This window comes from Eubalaena glacialis, chromosome X (assembly GCF_028564815.1).
Source record: "Eubalaena glacialis isolate mEubGla1 chromosome X, mEubGla1.1.hap2.+ XY, whole genome shotgun sequence".
NCBI classification, from domain to species: Eukaryota; Metazoa; Chordata; class Mammalia; order Artiodactyla; family Balaenidae; genus Eubalaena; species Eubalaena glacialis.
In genome coordinates this window covers 108,093,776-108,111,861 of record NC_083736.1, presented here as the reverse complement: position 1 = coordinate 108,111,861, position 18,086 = coordinate 108,093,776, and the positions used below count along the sequence as shown (strand labels likewise).

The 18,086-nt window shown below is 41.7% G+C and overlaps 1 protein-coding gene across 3 annotated transcripts in view; it reads left to right on the top strand.

Annotated features, from left to right (window-relative positions):
* The first annotated feature begins 1,135 nt into the window (after nt 1–1,135).
* Nucleotides 1,136–18,086, top strand: part of KLHL13 (kelch like family member 13) — a 191,437-nt gene continuing 174,486 nt past the window's right edge. For 2 of the 3 annotated variants that reach the window (XM_061177792.1, XM_061177790.1), the window contains exon 1: nt 1,437–1,506. The gene's annotated coding sequence lies outside the window, so the exon portion shown is untranslated. The other variant, XM_061177788.1, reaches the window with a different exon arrangement.

The following is an 18,086-nucleotide window of genomic DNA, read 5'->3' as shown; positions in this document are numbered from 1 at the left end:
GTCCCCACACTCACCCCATCACTTCCTTAAAAAAGAACAAAAAACAAAAAGCAAACAAAAAAAAAAACAGTGAGTAAACTGGTTGCTAACAGCACGCTCCCATTTTTTTTCCTAGGAGAAGTCTGGAATTATAAGCAGAAAAGGCAAAGGAAGAGGTGTAAAAAGGTGGCCCCAGGCTGTAACCGTCAAGAAGGCAAAGAATGAATAGAAGACCTGCAAAGGGGAAAAACAGGCTTGACTGGGGTTTTTGTTGGGGGCTTAGCTGACAGAACCTGGAGGAGAGAGTCAAGATGCTGACTCAGAATAGCAGTTCCACCAGTTTGGAAGCAGCGTTGCACAGCGGTTAAGAGCTTGGGCGCTGGAATCACACTGCTTGGGATCCTGGGTCCTGCTCTGCCTCTTACCAATTGCGTAACCTTGGGCAACTAGTTTGACCTTTACGCCTCAGTTTTGTCACTTGTGAAATGGAGATAATACTACTGTGGACCTTGTGGAGTAGCTGTGAGAGTTAAGTGAGTGAATAATTCAGCGCTGGGTTCTAAGCAGACGCTCGGTAAAAATGCTGAAGTGCCGTATTTGTTATTCTTCCTCTTTCTTAATCGTCTGTACCTCCCGTAGGGAGGGCAGAGATGAAGCGCTCGTCGCATCCGAAGAGTGATGAACAGTTGTGTGACAGCCTGGGTCAGGCTGATTTCGAGGTGCGCGCCCCACCGAGGGGAAGCGGCTTGAGGGCACACCTTGTGCCCGGGCGCCCTGTGACTAAGAGGGGCCGCGACAACTGCAGGCAGGAGCACCGGGGGGCCTCCTCTTGGCGGGCGCACTGTGTCCCTGGATACTTGACAGTTTTCACCTCTTCTGCCCCCTGGGCACTAGAAGCCAAGTGTGCTCAAAGCCGAGCGTCCCGGTTTCGGAGGCGTGAGGGCCACTGGGCGGTCACCCCGCCTCCGGGCCCCTCCTCGCCACGCCTCGGCTGCAGCGGAGTTGTGCTCGGACCCTACACACGGTCCTAGCCCCAGCTCCCCCGCCTCCCGCGCAGGCGCCGCCGGGGCCACCCCCGCCGCCATGTTTCCCCCGCCCGCGCGCTCCCTCCCCCTCCCCTCCTCAACTGGGCTCCCGCCCCCCCGCCCCCCGGTGAGGTCAGGCGGAGGCTCTGCCGCTGCGGCCGCAGCAACTCCGCTCCTATTCCGGGGAAGCGTGGGACGGGGGCTTTTGAAATAAGTGGAGCGGCGTTCGGGTTAGGGTCCGTGCTCTCCGCCTGCGGGAGAGCGAGGCGAAGTGACCGGGGCGAGCAGGGGGTGCGGAGGATTGGGGGCCGGTGCCTCACAGCCGGACAGAGCCCCGGCTGCGCCGCGCGACTAGCTCTTTGGCCCTCGGAGCGCAGCAGCCGGCGAACGGCCAGCGGGACGCCGGGACGCGGCAAACAAGGTGAGGCAGGATCCTGAAGTCGCAGCGGCTCCATCAGCCGCCTCCGCGCCCCTGGAACCCGGCGGGGCCAGGCGGCGCGCGGTAAGGAGTTGCGATCCGCACCAGGGGCAGAGGGACGGGGAACTACCTTCGCTCTTTGCACGTCCCCTCACCCCCCAACCCATTTTCTCTCGCTTGCCGCTGTGCGCCCTCATCCCTGCACCTTCTCATCCCTACCTCCCGGACTCGCTGGCTCCGCCAGTTGCCTGGGTTCTTTGAGGACCACTGTACCTAGCTTTCCTTTGCTTCTTTGTTATCCCTCTCAGATCTTCTCCTCCGGGCTGTCGCTGCCCTTGACGGTCTGGGGTCCTTCTGCCCGCCTCGGGCCCCACTGTCTCTTGCCTTCTAACAGTTTGTGCTTTGTGCCTCCCAGCCGTCGTCCCTCCTCTAGAATCTTCTAACTTGGTAGGCTCCGCTGCTGGCTCCCGAGTCAGGAGCACACTGCTCTCCTCTTCGAAGCTTCTAACTCTGCTTTGAACGTCTTCATCTCTAAAAGTCTTGGCTTCTTTGGATTAATCACAGTTGTCTAATGATTTTCTTGGAAGCTTACAGACTATTACGGTGTACTGCAAGTGATGGGAATGATCCTCTAGCAAATACCAGCTGAGGAACTTGAAAGTTTCTTTCTAGTTTTCAGTAACTTAGTTCAAGAACCACAACCACTTAGAATGTATGTATGTATGTTTGTGTTTAATCCTAGCACATGGTCCTGAATCTGATTCTTCCCACGCTGCCAAGCAGGCCGGGGAGAGAGAGCGAGAGAGAGAGTGGGAGGGACTTTGATGCCTGGCTCCGTTTCTCCTGCAGACTGGGGTGTTCATCGTTTTAATGTAGTCAGAGGACTAGTGGTTTGGGCTAAAGTCACTCAAGTTAGCATAGGCTGGTTACTAAGCACACTGAATGGGAACTGACAGACTCTGGAGTTTAAAGCTGTCTCTGTTGGGAGGGCCCCTGCCTTTGTTTTTGTTTTTGTTTTTTCTTTTAAAGAAGCCACGGTTTCTTACTTCAGATCTCATATTTGTATATACCCTCAAGAAGCAGAATTTAAAAACCATGTCAAAGAGACGACTTTTCTGTGGATTGGGGATTAGTGCGCTGAAGCTGATTTCACACAGCACCAGCAATATCGCCTTCTCCCCATGCAGTTGCCCTGTTAGCTCCCATACTGAGGTTCGTTTACTCGCTCCCATGCGCTAATTAGTGCGTGAAGAAAATTGAATGAAGAAGCTGAAAGTGGAGGCAGATACAGTGAACTAGCACATGCTGACCTGGGCGGCTGTGTTTTTGGAAATGGGCTATATCCAGTGTTCAAGTTTGAAAACTGAGAAAAATGAAATAATCCATTAAGCAGTTATGACATCATTTTACGTTTAAAAATATTAGCTCCCTTATCTGCAAGTTTTTATTAATATCCTTATACTTAACAGTGATAGAATTCTTTGCTTGATGTGTGACCAGGTGTTGCCACTGACATACTGTGTACGAATTGGCAATCATCTCAGAAGAAACCAAGTTGTGAATGAAGATGAGCGCTAAATTTCACTGTCCTGGGAGCACTTTTTTGGCAGTGAGGCAAAGCATGTAGTTTCTGCTGCAACATCAAATGATGTGTTTTTAAAATAGATAAATAAGAGCCTCACATTCCCAAGGCTTTTAATCTGCCATTTTTATAAGCACACTTTAAAAAAGGGTGGTATGACAGTATCGAGTTTAAGGTGATGTTCTCAGGAAAGTGGTTTTCACAAGAATATCAAAGTCTGTTGATCATCAGTTTAGTTATATGGCTTACAGGTGATTTGTAGTTTCCCTCATTCATTTGGTAAATTTCTGACTTCACTTTAGTTCTTTTAAAAAATGGGATATAGTAGGGAAAGGGGATTTATACCAATAGGCCCACCCTTGTAAATCTGTAATTTTCTTGCCAACCCTTTCTGGAAAGATATACAAACTTGCCAACTGTTTCAAAGAAAAGAGTTTATGTTACTATGCCATTTTTTTCCTTGTGTAATTATTACTGATACCAAGTCTAAGGTAACATTGCCCTAGTATGAACTACTTATGTTTGCCAGAAAAAAAGATAAAGGTGGATATGAGTTTGTCTTAAGTATTTTGCTCTGAATCTTAGAATGTTACTCAAAATGTACTTAATAATCCACCTAGTACACCTAGAAGTTATCAAACTGGATATTTCTGATGTTAGTAAACATAATTGCAGTTTGCTGTCGAATTCTCTTCTTTTTCATTTCTTTACATTTTAAATTACTTTTCTTCATGTAATTTGACTTACATTAGTGGAATGAGACTAACCAATTTTCAAATTGTTTGATTTTATTGATGTTTAATAAACTACTACAACCTCCTCAAAGTATTTTTTCTTAAATCCATTGGTTGAGTGATATATTTTTATTGCCATGAACTAGCACAACAATTTGCAAGGTGTCACCAGATTTCAGAAAATGTAGAAAGAATTTTGAAAAATGAACAGCTGTAGAGAAACATCTCAAAATTAGAAAAAAAAAGGCTTTCTCAAGTTACTGACATTCATAGCAATCAGCCTTTAAATATATTCTTCATTCATTTAGTAATTTATTTTACGAAATCTGTTGAGCACCTTCTATTTGCCAGGCCCTGTGTTACGCACAATGATAAACCTTAAGAGGCATGATCCTTGTTCTTCTAGAGTCTCACAGAGGTTATATTCCACCAAAGGATATAGACAATAAACAAGGAAACAAATGAAGACGATCCTTATAGATGGTAGTGACAACAATGATGGAAATACTGTGAGATGGAGAACTGGGACCGGCCTATTTAGTAAGAGTGCTCTGGAAAGGCCTCCCAGCAAAGGTGACCTTTGAACAGAGACGTGAAAGAAGAGAGATTGAGCTTACCTTGTCAGCTTACCTTGTCAAGAGCCGAGAGAAGAGTAAGAGTCAAGGCCTTGAGGCAGAAAAACAAACTTGAGATGTTTGAGGAACAGAAAACAAGCCAGCGTGGATGGAGCCTAGTGAGCTATGTGGGGGAGTGGTTAAAGGAGTTAAGGAGCCTGGAAAGAGGCAGATAATAGGTGATGCAGGGTCTGGAGATTCTGAGAAATAATTTGAGTTTGGTTCTCAGAACAGCGGGAAGCCATTGAAGAGTCTTTGTTACCTACTTCTCTGTGGAAGGTCAATGACTGAAAAAAAATTAGTGGGCGTAAAGAGAATTTGTTTTGCAGAGGACAAATAGAATACCTCGCTACTCAGTTGTTTACATTAAGACCTGAGAATGAAAATCTTTGATATGTATGCTGAATAAATATGTAATTCACTTCTTCCACTCTGCTTAGGTAAGGGAATAGGGGAGTGGGAACTCTGAGGTATGTTAAAAAGCAGTTGAGTTTCCACTGTCACATTGTCACCTGTGCCCTGAGGTAAGCTGTCACCAGCCTCATTAAAGATCAGATCATCGTTCAACTTAAGAATTTGTTTTTCAAAGAATGATGTTTTATTTTCTCATAGAAATGTACTTTGGAAGGTTGGAAATCTCATTTGCTTATGAAGGAATAACTTAGGTTTTAGAAACGGCCTTTGGGATTTTAAGAGGAGTTGGGGGACTTCCCTGGTGGCGCAGTGGTTAAGAATCCGCCTGCCAATGCCAGGGACACGGGTTCGAGCCTTGGTCCGGGAAGATCCCACATGCCGCAGAGCAACTAAGACCGTGCACCACAACTACTGAGCCTGCGCTCTAGAGCCCGCGAGCCACAACTACTGAAGCCTATGTGCCACAACTACTGAAGCCTGCACGCCTAGAGCCCGTGCTCTGCAACAAGAGAAGCCACCGCAATGAGAAGCCCACGCACCGCAACAAAGAGTAGCCCCCGCTCGCCGCAAGTAGGGAAAGACCGCGCGCAGCGATGAAGACCCAATGCAGCCAAAAATAAATAAATAAATAAATAAATTGAAAAATTGAAAAAAAAAAAAAGAGGAGTTGGTCATTGCCTTCTCCAACATTTTCAAGTTGCCATACCTGTATTTTTTGAGAGATTAGAGTTTTCTCTATTCCTTGAGGATTAAATGAATTTAGACTTGGCATTTATTTTGTTGCCCTGAGCCCTTGCTTGAAAGCAATCCAGCTTTGAGGTCTAATTGGCCCCAAATAGGAATGCAGATAGTCATTGACATTCCATAGGGATAAATCCTAATATTGTGAGGCACAAACCTGCAAAATAACCTTCAGTGACTCCCGCAGGGTCTAATCCCAGCTCCTCAGCTTAACACTCAAGGGTTCTCCATGATGTGACCCAGGCCTACTATCCCACTTGTCCTTATTATTCTCTTACACAAATCCTCTGTTGGTTTAAATGGATTTTTACCTAGTTTGGAACTTTTGTGCTTAGCATTATTCTTGGCATAGAGTAGGCGCACAGTAACGGCTTTTTGAATGGATGCCATGCCATCATCTGTTTCAAAAGCCCTCCCTTTTTCTTTTTGTCCTTGCAAATCCCAGTACTAGTCAAGGAACAGTTCGAATCTTATGTCCTATTTCACCGCCCCCCACTGCCCTGATCTCCTCCTCTGGATGTGAACAGCAGTCACACAAACTTGCCATGCATGTCATAATTATGTTTATTTGATGCCGGGCCATTTTCCCACCGGTCTCTGGCTGCATGAAGGCAACCTGGACCTTGTCTGGTTCGCTCGTTGTTGTCTCCTGAGCACCTGGCACATGGTATGTCCTCTATAAATAGTTGTTGAATAACGAATAAATGCTGCCTTGTGCTGTTTCCCCTGTTGTTTTGGATACTTAAATTGTTTAGTACTGTTTTACTTTTCACATGCTTGTCTGGTGTCATCAAGCAGTTTCTGAGAGAAGTCATAGAGCATAGTTGTTAAGAGCACAGTAGTGGAGCTAGGCTGCCTGGGTTGCAGTTCAGGCCAGGAGACTTACTAGCTGGGGTATACTGGGTGAGTTAGTAAATCTCTCTGTACCTCATAGTTTTCATCTGTAAAATAGGAATAAGAGAACTTCGATCTTAGAGTACTTAGAAGGACTGAATGAGTTAGGTACATCTAAAATTTGTTGTTTGCAATTTTTAATTTAAAAAGGTGTGATAAAACTTTTATTTGGTAAGTTAGGTGCCAAAACTCAGATGCTGACAAAATTTGACTTGAACTGATGCAAATGTATTTTATAACCTTTATTCTACTTAATGTTAATATTTATTTGGTTTTGTTGTAAAATTAGTAATGTGTTTATGGGGCAGTGCCTCAGACCATACTGCGGTATTACATAATGTATAGTACATGCAGGTTACTGCCTACCTAAAAGTCTGGACGTTTTTGTATTTGGAAACATGTCTGGCACCAAGGTTTTCAGATAAGGGATTGTATACCTTACATAAAAGTGCTTAAATCAGGGCCTTGCACATAGTAAGTCGTTGCTGTTGGTAGTGATTAGGGAGGTAAATATGCTGTATTGTCCTTCCCAATACCTCGCTTGTAATGGTTACCATGTAAATACATGCTGATTTATTCATGCAACAACTCTGGATAGAGGGCCGGCCGTATGAGCCTCATTTTATCATAGGAAAACAGATACGGCCAGGTCACGTGATTGAAATGAGCCGAGACCCCAGTCTTTCAATACTCTTTCATCTAGGACCAGTAAAAAGTATTTATTTTTTGTTTTTCTTTTGTTATTTAAAACAAAGCATGCTTTTTTTAGGGCAAGTCTTTTTTGGGGAGGGGCTCGCGGAGAGGATGCAGTTAAGAATTTAATATGATTAGACACTTACTCTTGGCAGTTGTTAAACATTTCTTGAACTCCTCGTGTATATAGAAATCTGTATTAAAAGCCAGAGAAAGGTATAAAACAAATGAGGCATGGTTCCTGGACTTCAGTAGTTTCAGCATCATGCATTGGGTACACAGGAACACGGGTATCCATTACAATTCCTTATTTTCCTCTGTAAGTTTGAAATCATTAATATTAAAAATGTACAAAGGAAAGCACAAGAGTCAGTTGAAAACTCGTCTTAGTGTTCGCTAAATGGAATTGGTTTTTAATCACCCTAACCTCCCCCTACCCCCTGCAATATTATCTCTATATGACATCCTGGCAGCCTTTTCCTTCCAACTAAACTAAGCAAAGTATGGTTTTTATTGTTCTCCCTTATCAATATTTGTAAATCATAATTGGTATATTTTCTTTGTCCTTTTTCTTTTGTGGTTTTCTTTTGTAATTATGTGTCTCAAAAGGTTTTTCTGGAATGTTCTTGAAGTTGAAAACTAGTCCTTGAAGCCATTCTGCCAATTCATTCCACAAATACTTATGAAGTACCTATTATATTTCTGGCATTGCACTAGTTCAAACAAATAGAATCTCTGTCCAGTGCTCTTCCTCTCAAACTGGAGCACACTGGGTATACTGGATGAGCAGGGTGGTGACATGATAATGTGTACTAGGAGTTACAAAATAAAGCAGCTTGTGTTTTCTTGAAGCATTTATTTTACGCAAACATTGAGAAGAACGTTCAGTGGTAGCTAATTTTAAATAATTAACAATATTTAAATTCAAATACATTGTGCTTCAGAATGCAGTATTCATAATGAAAATTTGAGGTAAAACCCAGTACTTCAGAGAAAGTCTGCCTGCAAGGGCAGCTGTGGTAACCCTGGGGTGACCCTTTGAAAAACACTGAGGCCACACTGTGCTGTTTGAGTCTGTTCCTTTAGTCAAATACTCATATATTTTCATAGCCTTAAAACCCCTAATGGCCTACAGCAAAGGCAATAGACATCCATTTTTTCCCCCTATGTTGCATAATTTCTTTTAGTTCAAGAGAGCACTCTGGTTGTTTGATAATGATCTGAATCTTAAAATGTGTTGCGTGCTAGCTGAGGTCTTCATGTTGCGGGGTGGTAGCTAAGACTGACAGTGAAGGGCCTGCCAAGGGACTGCTGTCTTCAGAAGAGAGGTTGTTAGAACATAATGACCATGAACTTAAAGCAGCACAATCGATGGGGTCAAAGCTTTGCCCCATTCTATGCACACTTGCTTGTGTCACTGACTGAAGTTAACTTTTGCTAACTTTGAAGCTGCTTTCGTTTATAACGCATTCACTATACAAGCTGCTTTGTCAGTTGCTGGCTACTGAAATATTTAATAGTAGAGGAAAGTTATCAAGCCTCATGTGCTCGGAGGTTGATAAAAGCTTTCTAGAGTTTGAGGTGGTTTTGAAAAGGGGCAAGCAGCACGTCAGAGGTATGCCTGTTGCAAAGCAGTGAATTGCTTTCCTCCAAATGAGAAAGATGAAGAGAAAGGCAAGTGAAGAAAGGGGGTGTAAGTAAATGGAGTAAGTCAAACACGAAATCTTTCAACTGGTTTTTATTATTGCTGTCCCACCTTTATTATTGCTGTCCCACTCCAGACACAGTTCCCAGGGCCTGACCTTGTTGTAACGTTTTACTGCCCGAAGATCATAGGGACATGGGTATAGAGGGGTGATTAAGGAATGGTTTTTATATTCTATGTGTGACGTAGTCTATTCAGTAAAAAGGGATAAGAGAGTTGTAGAGTTTTGCTTCGTGGTACCACTTATTTCTAAAGAATGCTTCATTTCAACAAAGTTTTCTGTTCCACTCTTGTATGTTTCTCAGTGGGAAGGCTGTATAGAGTTCAGTGGCTAAGATCTTCGGCCCTGGAATCTCAGGCTTGGGTTCAAATCCCAACTCTGCCTCTTGTTGGCAGTGTAATTTTGGGCAACTCCCTTCACCTCTCTGAGCCTTGTTGCCCCCTCTGTAAACAACCTCGTCTGTTGGTTTTAAGGATTAAATGAAATAATGCATATAAAGTGCTAAGCACAGTTCAAGCCACATAGTAGGTATAGATATTATTGACTCTTTTAGTAGATTTATAGCCTAACTGGTTAAAACTTTTGGAGCTTTGCCATTTATATATGAACCAGAAATCTTAAGGAAAATTGCATCTTTCCTTTATACTGCCTTAATCCCAGCTGGGATGCTATTTTCTGAACGTGTATCTTTTAAATGGTGAGTAGACCATTTAGAAGTAGCACTAGTTTTCTGGCAGACAAGAAAGTTTGTGGTAAATGCTTGGCTTATTACTTATTCAAAGATGGCATTACATTGAATGTGAGGAAAATGCCAATTTTTAAATATGATTGACCCAGTATATACTTAAATACAATACTGTTTATCTTAATAGGATTTAAAATTTAATCTCCATTTTGAAGGGAAAGGGAGATGTAGGAAAATGTGCACAGCAAACAGTGTTGTCTTTTAAACATGAAAACTTCTGGTGTTCTGATACTTCAAGAGGTAATACATTTTCCTGATTTATCTCTATTACAGATTTCAAGCCCTCAAAGTGGAAAATATTGGAAGACTCGTAGTAGTCAAGCCGGTTAGAGATGATAAAAGTTCAAGAGCAGTTTTGATAAATGACTGTCTAAGTCTAAATAGATTAGTGAGAGCTGCTGTAGTTGCAGAGCTGGTCTAACCTTTTGAGTCGGAAGTATATGAAGGTAGCATGCCTGCTTTTCCACCTTCCAGTGTTCTTCTTTGGTTGCCATGTCAGACACGTGATGAGACAGATACCCCTTGGGTAGTGGACTTGGATTTGGAATGCCATAGGTGCACAGAAGGGAAAGAACCAGGCAACTCATTGCTGTCTGTTCACAGAGTTTTGTGATGATTATTATGATAATGTATGTTCAAGTACTGAAAAGCCTAGCTCACCACACTAATGAGATATATTATTTATTAGCAGCTTTACCTGCGTTTATAATCATCAGCAGCAGCATCATATTTGAACAGGAAAAGAAAATGTTTAAAAGTGTTTTTCAAAGATTAGACTTACTCTACCCTCAAGAAATGAGCTCAATAGCAAAGATAATGCCCTTTATTTAGAGCATCTTTCTTTTGAAGAATGGTTAATTATCCCTCCAGTGGCAGATGCACAGTGAGGTTAAGTGGCTTGCAGAAGGTCGCATTGTCTGAGGTGGATCTAGGAGCAGAATGTAGGGCCCTTGGTTCTAACCTAGTGCTTTTCCACTAGTGATATAGAAGACTAAGGATCCTTTCATATCTCTAGTCTTTCAGTTGATGGGATGAACCAAAACTTCAGCAGTGGAGATGCCAACCATTATTCTAGGTCTGCATATGTACTTGCACAATTTGACATTTATCAAAATGAGTTTTGGATTTATTACGGAATTTTCTAAGTGCTTTTGGCGTCATATAGGTGTGGTGTTTAAACATTCTGAGGAAGCATTTGTGGAGTAACTGTATGTAAAGCATTTGGTTAGGAGGGAGAAAAGGTATTCACTGCCCTGAAATAATCCTACAGTCTAGCAAAGGCAACAGAGAACATGAAGCAACTTGATATCAGCCAATACTAATACTAATGCCAATCAGTAATAATTTATTACAGTACCCACCACGAGTATGGCACCATTGTAAGTGCTGTAGATGCATTAACACATTTAAACCACATAACAGTGCTGTGAGGGAGAGGCTATTGTTATCCCCATTTTACAGATGAGAAAACTGAGGCATAGAGAAGTTAGATAACAACCCCAAGGTTACACACCTGATAAGTAAAAGAGCTAGCATCCATGCAGTCTAGTTGTAGAGTCTGTGCTTTTGAACCACAACCCTTCCTTTTTTAAAATTATTTATTTAATTTATTTATTTATTTATTTATGGCTGTGTTGGGTCTTCGTTTCTGTGCGAGGGCTTTCTCTAGTTGCGGCAAGTGGGGGCCACTCTTCATCGCGGTACGCGGGCCTCTCATTATCGTGGCCTCTCCTGTTGCAGAGCACAGGCTCCAGACGCGCAGGCTCAGTAATTGTGGCTCACGGGCCTAGTTGCTCCGTGGCATGTGGGATCTTCCCAGACCAGGGCTCGAACCCGTGTCCCCTGCATTGGCAGGCAGATTCTCAACCACTGCGCCACCAGGGAAGCCCCTAACCCTTCCTTTTATTCTGTCTCTCACAGGGGACATTATATAGGAACATGATAGCTAACTAAGGCATGTTAGAAAACATTCTGGGAACCATCAGAGTAGGGTGTTAAAGTTGGCAAGATATTTTTAATAAGGCACTTTTGAAGAGCGAGGATCTTATTGAAAAACAAGGAAAGCATTCTGACATTTTAATGCCCAAAGCTTTGTGCCTGTATGTTGCCTGTGTGTGTGCAGATGTGCATGCATGTGTGTACATGTTTATTTTGAACTGGGAAAAGAACTTGAGGGTAAATCAAATTCAGAATCCTTTATATTGGCAGCCAATCAGAGCTGTTTTTGTGTGCAATATTTTGCTCCACAAACATGTTTTTAAAAATAGGGAGCAACTTTATTGAGCTATAATTCAGCTACCATACGGTTCGCCCATTAAAAGTGTACAATTCAGTGGTTTTTAGTATATTCACGGAGTTGTGCAACCATCACCACAGTCAATTTTAGAACACTTTCATCACCCCAAAAAGAGAAATATGTTTTGAAACAAATGTGGCCATGAAGGGGCTGGAAGTAGTGTGGCTGTTGGTACTACTGCTTCCCCATCAAAATGTCCATAGAGCTCTGCTCAGTGTAACGCACATTTGATGCTGTTTTGTGCCATCTAGCTCCAAATTGCTATAGAACGCCTTCTTTTAATTTCATTTTGATTAGCGACTGGTCTTTCAAAGGATTATGTATTTATCTGATTTTGAATTCTCAGTCCAAATTGTTTATATAAATCTGCTCATTATGTATTTATCACAAGTGTATTGATATTAGTATTACATAACTAAGCCAGACTTGTATTTACAAACAAAAACTGCTACGCCCGCTTGTGTGAATGGCTACGGCCTTGTCTGTGCACGCTTCTGTAATGGACCAGAGCCAGGGATGCCTGAGAAATTTTATGTGTATACCCTGGCATTTTTTTTTTTTTTAATATTTCTGAAGGTTACGCCTGACATAGAGTACTAGTGGATAGGTGGTTGAGATAAAAGCAACAGGGATATAGTTTGCTGGGATTTAGTACTGGGGTGACGTGTTACAGAAAGGGTCTTATAAAACGTATTGCATGGGCTTCCCTGGTGGCGCGGTGGTTAAGAATCCGCCTGCCAATGCAGGGGACACGGGTTCAATCCCTGGTCTGGGAAGATCCCACATGCCGCGGAGCAACTAAGCCAGTGCGCCACAGCTACTGAGCCCGCGCGCCTAGAGCCCATGCTCTTGCAACAAGAGAAGCCACCGCAATGAGAAGCCCGCGCACTGCAACGAAGAGTAGCCCCCGCTCTCTGCGGCTAGAGAAAGCCCGCGCGCAGCAATGAAGACCCAACACAGACAAAAATAAAAATGAATAAATAAATAGATTTATTTTAAAAAATGTATTGCATGATATTATATACAGATATTGTGAAATAGTTGGAATATTTTGAAAAAAATCTGAAAGGATTTTTCAGCCACTCAGACTTCACCAAAATATAGTCAGTTGTTATAGTCAAGGACTACATTTCTGTCTAGTGGGAGTTATTAAACCAAATATCTGTGTGTGTGGCATGGAAGGGAGCAGGCTGTTCCCAGTTCTTCATTATAGTAATAAGTTAGAGTCAGTGTTACCTTTCAGGCTAAAGAATAGCTGTTTACTTTTTATTATTAAAAATAATCCATGGACATGATTAGATGTCTTGAAGAACATAGGTGTCTTTTAAAATGAACTAATCTTGGATCCGTCTCTTGTTACTTCTTTTTCTTTCAGAACAGTTTTGAAATGTTACTTAAAACTTCCTCCGTATTTTTCTATGCTTATTATATACTTGAGTTGAATTTCTATTCAGGGCCCCAAGTAGTTTCAGTTGAAGCTAAAGTGACTTGATTCACTTAAAATGGCTTACTGTGAATCTTAAGTATTTTTTAAAATTTCCTTCCGTACATGGATTCTGTGCTCTTTATGTGTGGCAGTGGTGTGGTGATGTCACAACTGATGGATAGGATAGAATCAAACAAGATGACACTGCTGTCATTAGAAGAACACCTAAGTGCACCTTTATGATAATTAGGTGGAAGCATATCTTTAACACGGAGATTAATAGGGATCAAGGAGTCAGGTGCTGTGGAATTAAAAAAAGATGCTTGATTTAGGAATTTTGATTTAGGAAATTTGGTGTCTTTTTCCATTGCTAATTTTGTTGTTAAGCTATTATGATACTGGGCTATGTGGAAGGGGGTTAGAAACCTGCTTATTTAAGACAAGCCAAATTGGTTTGCTTTAAGAGGGCCTTTCCGAATGAGAAAGTATCACACCATTTAGAAAAGAGGATCTAGAGTAATGTGCAAATTGAGTTTTCTATGACTTGAGATATCATTCATTGATTTTGAGAAATGAACCCATTGCAGTATATGCATAAACTATTACTTGACAATAGTTTGATTTTCTGCTTAACTTAGTGCCAAAAATGGTTTAGACCCTTAAATGGTTTAGAATGGCTCTAAGTGACTCTGTGTGTGGGTTAGGTCCATCTACCATTTTTAAAGATGAATCTGCTTTATTTGCAGATAGAGGAGACTCAATGGCTCTAATTAGTCTTACTATATAGGGCAGCACTGTGTCTCTGATGAGAGGAAATGAGGCATTTCACATCAATTCATTCAAGAAAAATTAGTGAAGTACCTTCTGACCCAGGTCTTGGGGATGCAGTGGTGAACAAGGCCAAGTCCTGTCTTCATTCTCAGAGGCAGTCAGAGTATCCGGTTCACTCTTTTTGTTCTCCTAAAGAGCTGTGGAGATGCCTGGTAAAGCCTAGTGTGTCTCTCTTGGTGCTCTTTGGTCGCAGTCCATCATAATTGCAATGAGGAAGAGGAAAATTAGTCTCTGGCTCCATCAAGCTGAAGTGCTGCCCTTAGTTATAAGACCCTCATTCTTTCTTTGTGTGCCCAAAGTACCTTCTGGGTTGTTACCTATATCCCTTTCCAGTGACTTAAATGGAGACTATAAAATCACAGTTGTGACCATCATCATTTAACATTCAATTGGAAAAATGTAGTTAGTGGAAAAACAAGCTGCCAAGGGACTTGTATAGGAATAGGTAGCTTCCATGACATGATTTGAAGGGCACCTAGTGGTTCTGTCTGTTTTTAAAATGTTACTTCTTTCTTTTAACTTAAATTAAATTAAATTTATTTGGCTACGTCAGGTCTTAGTTGCGGCACGTGGGATCTTCGTTGCAGGATGTGGGATCCTTTGTTGTGGCGCACGGGCTCTTTGTCGCAGTGCGCAGGCTTCTCTCTAGTTGTGGTGTGCGGGTTTTCTCTCTCTAGTTGTGGCGCGCGAGCTCCAGAGTGCACGGGCTCAGTAGTTGTGGCACGCGGGCTCTCTAGTTGTGGCGTGTGCTCAGCAGTTGTGGCGCTTGGGCTTAGTTGCCCCACGGCATGTGGGATCTTAGTTCCCCGACCAGGGATTGAACCCATGTCCCCTGCATTGGAAGGCGGACTTTTAACCACCAGGGAAGTCCCTAAAATGTTACTTCTTTGCCAAAAGTACTGCAGTCTTATAATTTGCCTAACATTTCCACTATTTGGTTAGACCTGTGGCTTCTAAAGAATTTTTGTTTGTTCGTTTTAGTTTTGGATTTTAGTTAACAAAACCACTTTTTTTTTTTTTTTTGATCCAACCAAATGAAGGTTAGGTACTTTGCTCTAGCAGGTTAAAATGGGTTTACAGAAAGCCTTGGCGATGTCTCCTCTAAACTTGCTTTATTAACATGTAATAGTTTACTTGATATGTAATTATCATCTTGAAAGATACTAAGAGCCTGACCATGGAGGTAAATTTCAATATGGTGGGGAAAGTGGGGGATGGATATCAACCCTGGAAGGCAGCATGGGATAGGATAAGCCTTGTTGGGGTATCCCCAAAGGGCTTTTTGGGCTCCTATGTATAGCTTGCTGTGTTAGGAATAGTATGCACAGGGCAACCTGAGACTCTTGAAGACCTATTATAGTCACTTTTACCTGATAGTTTGAGAACCTTAGAAATCAGTCTCCTTAGGTTGGGGAGCATGGATACTGCTAAATCTGGGTGTGGATGTTGCTCCTTCCTTTCCTGTGTCATCTTTGCTAATTAAAACTTTTCTATCAGTTAAAAAAAAAACTGATTCTGAATACTGGAATAGTAATTTTAGGACCATAAATTAACATGAGCCCATGGCTACACTATTGTAACCACATTATTTAGGTGATTTATGTTGATAACTCATTTTTGCCTTCTATTCATATGTACTACTTTAAGTTGTTTTAGTACAACTCATTCTGATAACCTATACACTCTCACTTAAACTTGAAAGAGGTGAATTATAGAACTCCTTTTTAAATTCAGTCTGGTGTTATTGGTAAGTGTGTACAGTTCTTGAGTCTATTAGATCAAATTTTATTTTTTTAAATTTATTTTTTATTGAAGTCTAGTTGATTTACAATGTTGTATTAGTTTCTGGTATACAGCAACGTGATTCAGTTACACACACACACACACACACACACACACACATACATATATATTATTAGATCCAATTTTAAATTCCACTGTATATTCATGTGGATACAAGTTAAGCTGCTGTAACAGAGACCCCCAAATCCAGTGCCTTAAACAAGATATTTCTTTCTCACATAACAGTCCAACTAGGCAGTTCAGGGTCGGATGGCAGCTGCTCAATTATCAGGTACCCAGGCTCCTTCTGTCTTGTTGCTCTGCCACCTTAACAAGCAGCTTCCATCTTGTGATCCTAGATGGCTGCTCTAACTCAGTATTACATTCTCATTCCAACAGAAGGGCTGGGAAAAGGGGCAGGAGAAAAGACACTCCTTCTATGTAAGGGTATATCTTGGCAGTTTCCTACATCACTTCTGCACATGTCCCATTGGCCAGCCCTTAGTCATATGGTGTCACCTAGCTACAAGGGAGGCTGGAAAATGTGGTCCTTAGCTATGTGGCCATGTGCCCAGCTAAAATTATTATTACTGTATAAGAAGGGAAGCACAGATATTGGGGGACAACTAACAGTCTCTGCTGTACACTGTTTCTAACATAAAACTTGAATCTTCGGTCAATTTCATGACTTATCTGGAGATATTATTTCCATAACATCGACTACCCATTTGCTTAAGGACAAAAATCCAAACTTGTCAGCATTACATACAAGCCCATCTTACTTTTGACTCCTGCCTGTCCCTCTAGCTTCTCTTTCACCCTTCCTAACCTAACGTTACATTCTAAATTGCGCTTCCTCCAGCTTGCCATGTTCTCTTATCCCCACACTTTTGTGCTTGGTACTCTCCCTGAAATGCTGACTGTTTGGTTCCATCAGGGTTCACTTTAGTTGTCGCCTGTCCTGGGAACATTTCCTTGAGCTTCCTCTACCTCACAGCCACTGCTAGCTGTTTCTTCCATATATTTCTATAGTATTGTTTGTGCCTCTCTTTAGCAATCTTTATTGTAAATAGTGCTTTGACTTCTCTGTGTCTCCCACTGGATTGCGAGTTCCTTGAGGGCAGGGGCCAGGTCTGTCATCTCCACGTCAGAGCATGATACCTGTCCCTGATGTTTCATTAATATTGGTTGAATGAGAAAATGACTGAATGAGTATTTAGCTTACTAATTATGGCTGCTTGATTAAGCTGGAAGCTCTTCCTAATTGCCATCTAGAAATTGCAATACTTAGAATATTTTCCAATAGCCATAACGGGGTAATTTTATAATAGGCATTGATAAAGTCAGATAGACAGCTCAAAATATTTATCAGATGACTACGATATACACGTTATAGGACGAGCAAGAAATAGATGTATAAAATTTTAGACCCAGAAGGACCCCTAGGGATCATTTAATCCAACCCTTCTAATTTTAAAAAGATATACAATCTAATGGAGAGGGAGAAGTTAAATTACTTGATCAAGAGCCTCTGTATTCAAGGAACTTGCAATATCTTTGGATAGATGATATGTACAGGCATGTAAAAGGGAATTGAGAAAAAAAGTGCCAAAGGAATAGACACAGTGGGACTAATCAAGGTAGGTTCAATCAAGGACTTAAGCTTTGAGGTGAGCCTTGACGGCTGATAAAGTTTTGCTATGAGAGGGCATTCCAGGTGAAGGGAATGTATAAGTAAGCGTTCAAAGATAAGGATGTACAGATGACTGTTGGGATCTGTTCAGCTGATTGATATTTAGCAGTAAGAGAGAAGGCAGAAAAATGGAGCCAGAAAATGGAGAGACTTGAATACTAGGCTGCGGAGGGAAACCACTGGCAGTTTTTCAGTAGGTGAGTGATATCATGAAAATGATTTTTCCTTGTTTTATTTCACTGATAGCTGGACTGGGTTGAAGGCCAAAATGGGTCATGAAACTGGCACGTTGTCTAGTATGCCAATTAAAAAATATGAACTTAATGGATTCTAATGTTTTTGCTCAAAGGCGAAAACATGATACACCATAGATTTCCATGATAATTAACATAACAATGTCAGTGTTTTTCTTAATGGAAAAAGTAAGCCCAAGCAGCAAGCTTGTAATATTAGTAATGTGTATGTATTAGTCATGACATACTGTAGATAATTGTATAAACTCTCACGTTACGC